Source organism: Salvia miltiorrhiza, chromosome 1 (genome assembly GCF_028751815.1).
Source record: "Salvia miltiorrhiza cultivar Shanhuang (shh) chromosome 1, IMPLAD_Smil_shh, whole genome shotgun sequence".
Classification (NCBI taxonomy): Eukaryota; Viridiplantae; Streptophyta; class Magnoliopsida; order Lamiales; family Lamiaceae; genus Salvia; species Salvia miltiorrhiza.
Window position 1 is genome coordinate 32,357,113 of NC_080387.1, and position 12,626 is coordinate 32,369,738.

General features: G+C 37.8%; 1 protein-coding gene across 1 annotated transcript in view; it reads right to left on the reverse strand.

Annotated features, from left to right (window-relative positions):
• The window catches only part of LOC131020541 (uncharacterized), a 1,142,091-nt gene that overhangs the window by 582,069 nt on the left and 547,396 nt on the right, over positions 1–12,626 (reverse strand). The gene's annotated exons all lie outside the window — the stretch shown is intronic.

A 12,626-nucleotide genomic window follows, 5' to 3' on the forward strand; every position in this document is an offset into this window, starting at 1 on the left:
GCTGCTCAACCTGCACATTTAGAAATATATGCAGGGCTTGAGTACAAAGGTACTCAGTGGGCACATATGCCTACTATGAAATATAACATGCTTCGTAAAGATTTAAATTGTCATGCCATCATAAACAGTACAGCAAGGGGTTTTTCGCTAAAAAGGCCCAAGCTTACAAAATTCAGTTGTGATTCTTAAAGTTCGACTGCAGTCTAAGTTCTCTTGTAATCTATCATATCTGGAACTGTGTGCCGGAGAGGTGGCCACCTCTCACGGTCACTTGACCGGCCAACCCGCTAGATGACTCACGGTCACTGGTGTACACTAGCCCTGGCAGGATAACTATCAACTGCTCAGGACCCGAATTCGATTGCATCATTGGCAAAGCCAAAGCAGATAGATATCATACTAAAATTTAAACATTTTATGGCAAGACAATACTTGAAATAACTTTAACTCAAATATTTTGTAACGATATAACTTGCTCAAATGTAACATTAAACTCATTTGATAGATATATAAAACTGAAATTAACAATTAAATCATCTCATGCATTCATTCGTATAAGAGGCCTACGACACGCAGGGGATCTCTATATACGTATAGTAAAAGTAATGCCCACCTGATAGAAACTTTCTGTGGTACAGTAGCTCATTGACTGATTATTAATCTCGTGCTTGACCTTTATTACAAGAATATAAATAAGATACTGCTCGAGCAAAATCCTCAAATAATGAGAATACGAAATTAACGATGCATGATCCTCTTATGCATGAATTATTATTCTGAAATAATAATCGGAAATTTTACTATTAATCCAGGCTATCGGATTTAAACAAAAGCTAAGTCTCATCTCATGAAGCCGGATAATTATCTAAAATTAATCCGTTTTCTATAGGGTGTTCTAATCCGCCAATTAAATAAATCATGCTCCTTGTATTCGATAGAAAAGAAATAAATACCTAGGCTTATTCGCTTTATAACCTCATAATTAATCGGGCTTAATAATAAGGAAAAGTAATGTTATAAATTCGAATAATTAAAAGGTCCAACATAAGACAGCCTAATAATTAATTAAGTGGAAGTGGCCTTAATAATTAATATAAAAGGCCCGATTGAAATAATTCATTGGTTCAAGTAATTAAATAAATCTTGGTCCCACGAATAAATAATTGATTGGTTGGGCTCAAATAAATAAATTAAACGATCAAGGCCCAGCTAAGATAATACAGCAGCCCGATTAATAAAATGCTGTTGGGCTTTAATATAAATAAACTCGGCCCAAAGAAATAATTAATCAAGGTCCAATTCAAGGATTTAAACCAGCCCAAATTAAATAAATTAAAGGCCCAATTGAAATAAAACAAGGCCCAATTTGAATAAATAACAAAGGCCCAATCCTTCTAAAAGAAAATCAGTCGGCCTCTCTCTCTCCTTCTTTCTCATCAGTCGAGCTCTCTTCTCATATCAGTCGCCTTCTCCCCTTCAGTCGAGGTTGCAGCCGCCGCCTCTGCTTCGACCGGCGTCGGCTACCGCCGATCCTAGGTCCGGCGTGGCCGCACCCGCCTCTCTCTCCTTATCTTCTCTATTGCTGACAGTTCGTCCGAGGCGAGGAGAGCGAGCCCTAATTCACGAATTGAAGGTCGCCGTCGCCGCTGCAATTGGGTGTCCGGCGAACGGCCGTCGTCTGCGTCTCTGAGGCCGCCGCCTTCGTTCGTCCTCCCTCCTTCCTCAATTTAATGGGGGATCCCCAAACGAGCAGCCCTAATTTCCCCCTTTGATTTTGAACCGTCTCCCTCTCTGCTCGGCGCCCCGGCGTTCTGTAAACCCGGCGATTTACAGTCGCCGTCCATCCGTCCTCTCTCTCTCCATCGTATCTCACAAGCCGAAAGAAGGGGGTGAGAAAAAGGAAGTCCTAAATGCCTAAGTCAGAATCGTCCCGGTCGTTGCCGTTGTACGATTCCAGCGAGTAGGCGATGTCTGCCACCTCCTGCGACTCTTTAGTTCCGACGTCAATGGAGGCTCCGTCGTCGCGCCGTCTTCCCGATTCGAAGCAGGGCAGTCGCCCACTCCTTCCTAAAGCTAAGTAGACATCTTGCTCCTTCTTTTCCTTTTCGGTTCTCAACGACAAAATATAAACAGATGCAGTCTAAACTCTCATTCGCATGTGACTCATACTATGCTCGTTTGACTCGAATTCTTATTGACACTTGTTCAACAATAGAGGTTGGTGTTCTATATGATAAAGTCTGCGTCTGTTATGTCTATCATGCTTATGTGAGTCTTATATCATCTGGAACTGATTATGCTTGGTATGAATGCTTACTAGAATGGATATCTGAAATAGAATTAATACCTTGGGAATGACTGTTGGTTGGCTGATTGCCGTTGAGTTTAACGAACTGGAATGATTGAACTGAACTGAAATGAATGTTCTTTCCATTAATGTAGGTGAAATCTTGGAGGAGTTGAAGAGAGTTAAAGAAGTTTACCTCCTGGCAGAGAATGTATGAAGGCCCCTACTGTCCTGAACTTTCTAAGTGTGGAATGGGAACGAAATGGAGATTAATAGCTGCTGAAGTCTGGAACAAAATGAAGGTGTTCGGGTGTGAAATGCACACTTGTTTTAGTCAAAAATGTGCAAAATGGCTGGAGTCAAAAAGATACAATAGGCGTGGAGCTGAGCAGGCGTGGAGTGCATTTTTTTCTTTCCCTTATCTCACTCTTTAAATGCTGATAGATAAGTAAATATATATATATATATATATATATATATATATATATATATATATATAGGGGTTTGTAAAGTGAAGTATAAACAGAAGCAATAAATCTTGTTATTCGATATTTGATTTCCTGCCTTACTAATATCGTGATACTCGTAGAATGAATCTAAATTGTATCCATAGATTTAATTCACTTCACAATTCGGAGTAAACTCACGACTCAAGTAATAAAGTTAAATAAATAGAAATAATATTTTGATTACAAATAAAATAATAACTTGACTTCGTTAAGTCAATTATCATTCTGAAATAAATCATTGACTACTCAATAATTCAATCGTGGTCATCTCAGGTAATGACATCTAATTCAGAACTCTTAGCTGAATTAACTGAATATTAATCACTGGATTAAAATCAACTGAAAGATGTAAAAATAAATATTGCATTTATTGCTCTTAATCATAAAATAAAATAGCGGGCTACTACACCTGCTCCCTCATTCTCGCGGCAGTCCGCCGCGGCGTGAAGACCACGGCGTCGTCGCTCATCTCGCCATCTCCCTTTCTCCCTCGTTCTCACCTTTTTTTTCTTTCTCACTGACTCACACACACACGCACGCAGACACGGCGTAAGCCGCAGCCGCAGCCGCGCCTGGTTCATCTTCTCCAGCAGAAGGCCGGAGCCACCACCGGCGCCGCCTCCTTCATCCGGCAGCTTAAGGTAAGCCCTAATTCCCCTTCTCCTTTCATTTTAAATTTCCTTATCTTTTTCCCCTTTCTAAATTTTAAAAAAAAAATCTGAAATCCTTCCTCTCTTTCTCTCTTGGCAGAACGGAGACCACCCTGTGGCTCCGCCGCCGGCAGCCGCAGCGGCTGCCGCCCCCTGATTCCATCACTCACGTATGCAGAACACGGCTCAGCCCCAAATTCAGTCATAGCATAGATGATTTGAGCAAAATTCATACATAGTCAGGAAGTAATTATCTCTATATGTCCATGTAAAAAGTCAAGATCTTTAATTGTTCTTCAATTAATCACACTGCATATAAACACCTCACTTGTAAATTCAGCCTTTCGAACATCAATGTTAAAACGAGTTTATACACAAGTTGTATGCACATAAAGAGGAATATGAGCAGTTGTATGCGTTGGTGGTTCTTTTGGAGTTATGAACTTGATACAAGAAATGGAGTATTTCGATTTAGAAAGTAACCTTGAATTGGTAGATAATGATTTACTGTTTCTGCATAATAAGCATGAATAATAGGATATCAAAAGGTGCTCTGTAAATGACAAAGAAATGAGATGGAAAAATACTTGTAATAATTACCATGAAGTTTGGTTGGAGGAATGAACGTAGGAGACGGTGAGTATGAAAAACAATGGTGAAAGTGGCTGTGATTTTAAAGAAAAATGGGGTGGCTTGGATGGATGAGGATCGTGTGAACATGGAATTTCTTCAGCATACTTTGTATGACTGTGGAATTTCTTCAGTATACTTAGTATGGTTCCAACTTAATCATCAAAATATCTAAGAGATTAATACATTAATCATATGGTTCCAAACTTATTTAAATACATTGAAACATACAAGACTAATTCTTATTTGAAGTATAAAATCCATTTGGGCTTGCCTCTAACATAAATTAAATAACTCATGGGCTCAAGTAAAACAATCGATAAAAGATTCATATTTAACACTTCAATGTTAAATCCTCCACAATAAATTAATGGACTCAAAATATATTTTGAGTGTCACTCATTGAAAATAAAATAAAAATAAATCATCACGTATATAAATTATCAAATTCATATAAGTGTATTTTATTAATGGATGCCGAACCCTAATTATCATAATAAATCCTTAAATCAGTTATTAGAAGAATTTAATCCTCAATTAAAAGTCGGGTCATTACATACTATCCCCCTTAAAAGAAATTTCGTCCCGAAATTTGTACCTCAGGAAACAACTCTGGGTACTTTTCTTTCATGGTAGACTCGGGTTCCCATGTCGCCTCTTCTTGACCATGATGTCTCCATAAGACTTTGACTATTGGTATCGATTTATTCCTTAGTATCTGAACCTTCCGATCTAAGATAGATTCGGGTCTTTCCTCATAACTCATATCTGGACTAAGGACAATGTCGTCTCTATGGATTACATGCTTTGAATCGTAAACATACTTTCTTAACTGTGATACGTGGAATACATTGTGCATATTCCCAAGGCTTGGCGGCAACGCCAACCTGTAGGCTACAGGGCATATTCGTTCTAGTAATTCATATGGTCCTATGAAACGTGGCTTGAGTTTACCTTTCACACCGAATCTAACGATTCATCTTGATGGAGAAACTTTTATGAAAATTATCTCCCCACTTTCACATCATAGGTCAATTCGTCATTTGTCAACATATGACTCTGTCAATCATGGCCCTCTTTTATTCACTATCAAATTTTGACGGATGATTTCAATCATCTAGTCATTTCATCTCAACAAATTGGTGATCTATATTTCCTCGCGTATAACGCCTCATTTGCTAACCTATCGATAGTCGATTGATAACTGGTATTATATGCCTCACAATTAGTGGCAAAAACATGTTCTCAGCTTTCACCCCAGTTTAGCTCGGTCGTCTTCAACATACCTCATTAGTAATTTCTATGTCGTTTAAGCGGAACTATAACGACTAATATCTCTAAAACATTCCTAAGGCAACTTAAACAGTTTGTAAGGAGACCAACCATTTCGAGCATGTAGGCAGTCAGCTTAAAACGCCGTTATAAACTTTTATTCATTCATCGAAGGAATCTCGAGTCATGTGGGCATTGACTGCCCCCTTTCGTGACAACCTTTGCTTAAGTCTGATGGATTCGAAAAATCCATCTCGACAACGAAATTCATTGGTTCGTTAAGGGCTCGGTTTGTCCCAAACATGACATTAAGCTTGACTTTATGAGCTCGATGACTCAAAGTAACGATATGATATGTTGTAAAACCTTCACTTGTTAGCACGCAAGACATATTTCAACAAATGAGGTTACATCTCGTTTTATTCCTCCTAACTAGAATTTTTTTCTAGATCTTAATACATCTTAGTACTTCCTGGTGATAGTATAAGGGTGCCATGGCTTTATCTTATTCTTAAGTTCATTGTCATGGAGATGCATATCTTCCCTTCAAAGAAGATAGCATTATTTGATTCCTCGTGGTAATTCTTGAAACTTCTTATCCTTATTCTTACTCTTAAGTTCTCATCCTTCCTTCGTGCTCCTACCACAATTTTCCTCAAGCTGGGTGGTTTAATCACTTCTATCATCATCTTATCATATCTTAGACGAGACCTTCAGGCTCACTGCATCATCTACTACATTGGTCTTGTCTATGCGATGGTTAATACCAAAATCATAATCCTTTACGGGTTCAACCCATCCTCTTTGTCTCATCAGCTACTACAAATTCCTTATCAGGTTTTAGAATCTCTAGCACTACAATTCAAAATCATCAAAACTCTTTATCATTAAACTATCATTTATACTCGACACCAATTGTTCGAGTGTCAGATACCAACATTTATGTGCGTTATTCATAACTCTCACACTCACTCCATTTAGACACATAATCGATATCAAACTCAAAATAATAAATTATATCTTAACAATTTATCATGCTCATAGTTCTCGATTAAATCTCGGACTTTGTAATTAAATACTAAATTCCAACTATAATTAATTAACATGCTTCTCTAATTTATTTATCTCATTTAACTAATAAATCTCATCCATACTAATTTCTCATACTTAGCCATTTTATATGCATTTCTCATGCAATTCAAAAAGCTCAATAACTTACTAATCATGCTCATCTTATAAATACTCAAATAATTCATATAGTCTTACTAACATAGCATTAACTCATATGCACTGCTAGTTCACTTACATGACTTCACATACTCCACATATCTCAACTTAATAAATCATCGAATAGTTAGAAAATTTGTATTTAATGGAAATAAATTCCAAAAATTTAAATACAAATATTTTTAATTATTCTAAACACATTGGCATGCTCAAAATATCTCAATTAAAATCGAGCATCGCTCGTCTTTGGCCTTATGACTCACGGCCTTCATCAAATTTGAACCTTGGTGTTCAAATTATTCTAAGTAAATTTTACGTGCAATATTTAATAAATATAAACACATATATAAACTCAAATCATTCAATATGTTCCAGAAAATGCCACTTCCTTGAGCAAAACTCACACCTACTGATTTGGCATAAATTCGTTCACCCAATAGTACTTGTGTACATGGTCCCTAAATGTTCCTTATGTTCATCTTCATTCTTGGAGTCACTAAGACAAACTTATCCAGGTGAAGGTGGAATACTCTATCAATGATGCCCATGAATATATCTGGCCATTTGTTAGCCTGAATGGCACAACTACAAACTTGTAGTGGTCATAACCCGTTCTAAAAGTTGTCTTGGGTGATGACATCCGATCCTCAATCGATCTTGGAAAACACATTTGCACCTTTGAGTTGGTCAAACAATTCATCTACCCTCAGTAAAGGATATTCATTCTTGAGTATTATTTTGTTCCACGCTCTATTGTCTGTGCGCCTTTTTAAAGTACCATACTTCTTCATAACATACAAAATATGCGCTCCTGATGGGAATGCACTAGACATGATCAAACTTAGGTCTAGTCGTTTTCTGCAATTGGATCTTTAGGTTCTCCAACTCCTTTGGAGTCATCTTGTTCGATGCTTTTGATACACGTATCGATCTTGGTACTAGGTCGATGGTAAATTCTACTTGTCTATTGGGTGGCAGTCTTGGTAAGTTCTCCGGATAATCATAATGGAATTCACGTATAACTTTTACATCCTCGACTGTCCTTTCTGTTCTAGCTCCTTCGTTTAGGTATACAAGGAAAACTTGGTAATGTTTCTTATTTATCACTTTCATGGCTTGTATGTATGAAATAACTGATATTCTCTCCTTATACTTATCTCTTGAAAACTTAATGCGTCTATTCTTGAAGGTTTGAATGAGATTTCCCATTTAATATATAAATCGTAGCATATAGTTCTCAGCTAACCAGTCCATTCCTAGGGTTACATCTACGTTCCATATTGGTATAACATCAAGTTATTCGCTACCACCTTAAGTGATCCTACATTCAATTACAGGTTCATATAACTACGCGTTACTATCGTTGTCCCTTCTACGGTTGAAAAGTTTTTTTCATGTCTTGACCACTTTGTTCAGTTTGAATTTGTGTCGGGTGATCCCCAAGCATAACTACCTTGGCGTCTAGAGTTTTGTTGAGCAATTCAAAGTACGTAAACTCACCGTGGTTGGCGAGTGCTATTCTTATCTCATACTTTAGGCCAAGGCGAAACTTCTTCGGGAGTTTTTTTTTTCATTGGTGTCCACCTATTGTGGGGCATAACGGATATGTCGCAGCAAATCTGGTCGTACTTGGTCATAGACATCTTGTTTTGCTTGAGATTGAACATTTTCGTTTCTTTCCACTTATCGCAGATATTGAAAATATATGTCATATGTGTCCGTCTTAAAGTCTTTCTATGACAAGTTTGCTAACCATTCTTGAGTCATTGCTTTTCTTTTGGCCTCCCACCAAAATCTGTAGATCTAGTCAACTGGAATGCAACATATGAAGTCGTTCTGGTGCGGTACAAAGAAAATCAAAGATTCTCTTCATCGTCTTAATCTAGAGTTTACCCTCAACTGGATTCTTAGTTTCATTGATAAAACAAGCTTTACTCGAGAAAAAGTTCATCCATCTTTCGTGATGGTTCATTTCTGTCCCCACCTCGTTTCTAGCTTCTCATCTACCAGACATTCTATTTTTTAAAAAAACGATCATCAATACATTCCTTTTCTCATATCACCTGCGTAACACTTTTTCCATGATTCCATCGTGAAATCAGCATAGACAAAATAACTCAAGTCCTTATTCTCAAACCTTACGGTTTGTACTATAAATTGTTAACAAAAGGAGTGGTCGATAATAATCATAGGAGAAATACTAATCTCTACTAATTTAGACACAACTGAAGGTCAATTAACCATGCTATAATTTGGGTGACTTACTAAGTCAATATACTAACGCTTCTTAGTCGTATACATCAAAAGAATCTACTAGAACAACTCAAAAGTTGCAAAGGCTCAAATCTCGAATGATATCAAAATAAAGTGTTGTAGAAAATTTGTTCAAGAGACTCAAATAAATAACCAGAGGGTAGAAATGAGTAACTACCAGGTCGAACAAAATGACCTAGAGTGAGAACCCATCTGATTTTTTTTTTAAACTGAAGTTGAAATACAGGGGTTTATAAACCCAAAAGACGTCTACTGAGATTTGGATCATGTGGACTGGCCAGGTCCAACATAATCACTTCCCAATTACACGGGAAACATCATCCCGAACTTGGTAATTCTGGGTCTTCTAAACCCTCAAGATACTATATATAACAAAACTTCAGCTCGCAGTAAGCTAAAAGTTCAAACTTAGGATCATTTGTTCTAGACTCATATTCTGAACATTCAACATTCTTACATAAGTAGACATATTACAACATAGTAATGTAACAGTCAAACCATATTCTTTCTACAACTCATCATGAAACGAAATCAATTTGATATTCTGTCATGTGTGAACTTTCGAACGTAGAGACTATGCTTAAAACCTTCGTGGTGTAACGTCCATCTTAAAGTTATCTCATGCCACCTTTCGTTGACTTACTATCATCGTGGCACGTATCTTTTCAGTCTATCTTTGAGTTTTAACGAAACCACAGTCTTCCGATGGAAACCAAAACATTCGAGGTGTTCAGTCATTTTTCTCATTCAACATATCAAGCATCTAGTATATAGGAATATCCTATTGATCCATCAATCTATAGTCTTTTCTAATTTATGATCAGGTAACTCATAGCAATCTATGTTCCTTGAAAAACGTGTCCATGTCCTTTCATTCGTACAATCGTATCAACATAGTACGTATCAAATCTGTCATACCAACGTAAATCATTCAACATTCATTCATAGCATGCGTTTCACAATCACATCCTTGCAATTGTTTAAAACCATAACATAATTAAACATTGTAACTTCAATTACCTTTTTCTTGATTAAGCGTGATGCAATGGAGCGTTGAGCGGTGTCATAAAATTCATTTAAGTCAAATGACTCAATCTAGACTTGGCTTTTGAAGGAAAATTCTTGGGCCAGAGCAAACGAACTGCTCTGATACCACTCTGTCACAGCCCGCAATCCCTAAGGATGGTTTAACCGGGGTTATGACTCGGGAAGGGGATTAAGAAGCGGGGAAAGAAAGGGGCATTTACTTAACAATCAAACATTTTACGAAAAGAGACATTTATTATATAACACTAGGATCATAACTGATCACTTGGGCAAAATCAAGACATTCGTTCGGGAAGGCCCGTCGAAGTGGATTACTCAACAAAAGAGTATCATACTTAAAATAAAACATTATCATAATCAGAGTATCTTTCAGCGGAAATACGTGTGAGATATACATATGAAGATGTATACTCAAGGTTACATTATTATTTTATGTCAAAAGGTACATCCGCTCAACTCCACTCCATTCCATCACCCGCTCAACCTGCACATTAGGGAAAACAACATGCAGAGCTGAGTAATAATACTCAGTGAACATATGCCGGAAACATAACATTTTATATCATTTATTGTACTGCCAACAGTAACACACAGGGTTTTACTTGAAGGACCTGTGCTTACTAAACATTTTCTTTCATTTCATAAAGTTGGATGCGCATCCCATTTTCAGTCTATATGATCCATATCTGTTCCTTTTACACGCCGGGAAGGAGGCCTCCTTCCACGGACGCTAAGACCGGTCGCAAGCGACACACAGTCTCCATGAGTGTACACGTTAACCCTTACTAGCAAACCTTCGTCTAGCGTAGGATCCGAATTCGATTTCCTTTATAGTTGGCGAACCAACACAGATAGGATACATACATAAAACATAAACATTTTTGGCAGACAATCATTCATAAACATTTCCTTTCTTTCATAAGAACCATTCATCATTTAATCATTTCCATAAACATTTCATTTCATAAGAACCATTCACCATTTGAAATAATACAGTCATATCATGTCATTCATTTCATTTCGTATAAGAGGCCTGTATGCAGGGGAACTCTATATACGTGTTTTAAGAAAGCCCACCTCATTCCGTTCCCACTAGGGGCGTAGAGTTACCTCCTTCTTTAGCTTTCACTTCCCGTCTGGACCTTTATTGACGAAGAGTCATGTAAGAAAGGAAGATAGGTCTCTAAACTAAACTATCTCCTTTAATGATTTTAGGGTTCTAGCATCCATATTAATCTTGTCTCGTTCAAAACCTTAAACTCAAAACATCTATCACATAACTAACATTTAGGTTCGAAACCGTTTATTCGAATATCAACATGCGCATCAACCATAACTCATTCTACTCACGCCATCAAGTCAGATATTCCGTCATTTAATAACAAATCATATAATATTACATAAACAAATTATGTCATCATAGATCATTCTTTCTCATACTTCAAATAATTTAATCATTTTCAAATAATCCATATTAATAAGTCATTTGAAAAGAATTAATTTAAATAAGAGTTTAACTCAAAATATTTTATTTTAAAGTCCATTTGTAAAAAATACTTGAAATAAAAGAACTCCATTTAAATAATTAATTTAAAGTTCAATATATAATTAAATTAATCAAGCTCAATTTAAATTAATAATTAAGAGCTCAAATAATTTAAATGGATATAAGCCCAAATTAATTAGATAAATTAGATCCATTCAATTTATTTAATAAAGGCCCAAGCAATTAATTTAAAATAGGCCCAAGTCCATTAAATAAAAGTCTATCAGATTTTGGTAAAAGGGCCGAGCCCAAATTCTTTAATAAGAGAAGCCCATCAACTTAAATAAAAGCCCAAGCCCACTTTTAATTCTAAACCTAATTAAAACACACACTAAACACACTCAAACACACACATTCAAAGCTGCGCCTATCATCCTCTCTCTCTTTATCGGCTCCCCCTCTCGTCTCTCTCTCTCTGTTCGGCTGAGAACGGCGCCGCCTCCGGCGCGTCGCCTCGCCATCGCCTCCGCTCTCCCTCTCACCCCCTCGGTCTCCTCTTCTCCCTTCTCGCCTCTATCTCTCTCGCTCACTCTCGGTCGCTGGACCCAGGCGCAGCAGACACCACCACCGCGGTGCGCTGCCATCGCCGGGCCGCCGCCTACTCCCTCATTCTCGCGGCAGTCCGCCGCGGCGTGAAGACCACGGCGTCGTCGCTCATCTCGCCATCTCCCTTTCTCCCTCGTTCTCACCTTTTTTTCTTTCTCACTGACTCACACACACACGCACGCAGACACGGCGTAAGCCGCAGCCGCAGCCGCGCCTGGTTCATCTTCTCCAGCAGAAGGCCGGAGCCACCACCGGCGCCGCCTCCTTCATCCGGCAGCTTAAGGTAAGCCCTAATTCCCCTTCTCCTTTCATTTTAAATTTCCTCATCTTTTTCCCCTTTCTAAATTTTAAATAAAAAATCTGAAATCCTTCCTCTCTTTCTCTCTTGGCAGAACGGAGACCACCCTATGGCTCCGCCGCCGGCAGCCGCAGCGGCTGCCGCCCCCTGATTCCATCACTCACGTATGCAGAACACGGCTCAGCCCCAAATTCAGTCATAGCATAGATGATTTGAGCAAAATTCATACATAGTCAGGAAGTAATTATCTCTATATGTCCATGTAAAAAGTCAAGATCTTTAATTGTTCTTCAATTAATCACACTGCATATAAACACCTCACTTGTAAATTCAACCTTTC